Source organism: Gavialis gangeticus, unplaced genomic scaffold, assembly GCF_001723915.1.
Source record: "Gavialis gangeticus isolate Ggan-Ray unplaced genomic scaffold, GavGan_comp1, whole genome shotgun sequence".
Taxonomy (NCBI): domain Eukaryota; kingdom Metazoa; phylum Chordata; order Crocodylia; family Gavialidae; genus Gavialis; species Gavialis gangeticus.
The window spans coordinates 77009475-77010127 of record NW_017729022.1 but is presented as its reverse complement, the minus strand read 5'-3'; the positions used below and the strand labels follow the sequence as shown (position 1 = coordinate 77010127).

General features: G+C 55.3%; 1 protein-coding gene across 1 annotated transcript in view; it reads right to left on the bottom strand.

Moving 5' to 3' along the window:
• Nucleotides 1-653, bottom strand: part of DGKI (diacylglycerol kinase iota) — a 244967-nt gene that overhangs the window by 190609 nt on the left and 53705 nt on the right. The window lies entirely within an intron of this gene.

The window sequence follows — 653 nt, the reverse complement described above, 5'->3', positions numbered from 1 at the left end:
CTGCAATGCTGGGGTGGATGGAGTGTCCCACAGGAGTGTGGGGGACCCTCCATGTGCTCCCTGGCAAACCCAAAAATGGACCAGAAGTACTTCCAATCCACTTCCAGGTCTGCCAGGGAGCGCGCTAGGGGGCTCCCCTGTACACCCGGCTCAGTGATCAGCCATGGGGGGACCCTGGCTGCCTCCCCCAAACCCAGGAGGCACCAATCGCCAAGCCAGGAGGGCATGGGGGAGGCCCCCCGCATGCTCCCTGATGGACCCAGAAGTGGACCGGAAGTGCTTCTGGTCCACTTCTTGGTCTGCTGCTGACTGCGCTGGGGAGCCCCCGATTCTGTGGGATGCTCCGTGTGCCCCAGCATCGCAGCATTCACAAGCCACCTGCTACCTAGAGGTATGTAGAAAAAACATTTAAAGCTGTGTCTATGTCCAAATCGCCGAATCTTTCCAAATCTCTCCAAATCGATTTGGAGGGTTCCAATTTGATTCAGAGAGATAAAAGGGTCCTCTGATTCAATTCGGATTCAAAAATTCAGCCACTGAATAGGGTCAAATCTTCACCGAATCGAGTCAGGGACCGAAGCTTCGCACAGCCCTTATGCGCACACACACACACACACACACACACACACACACACACACACACACACACACAC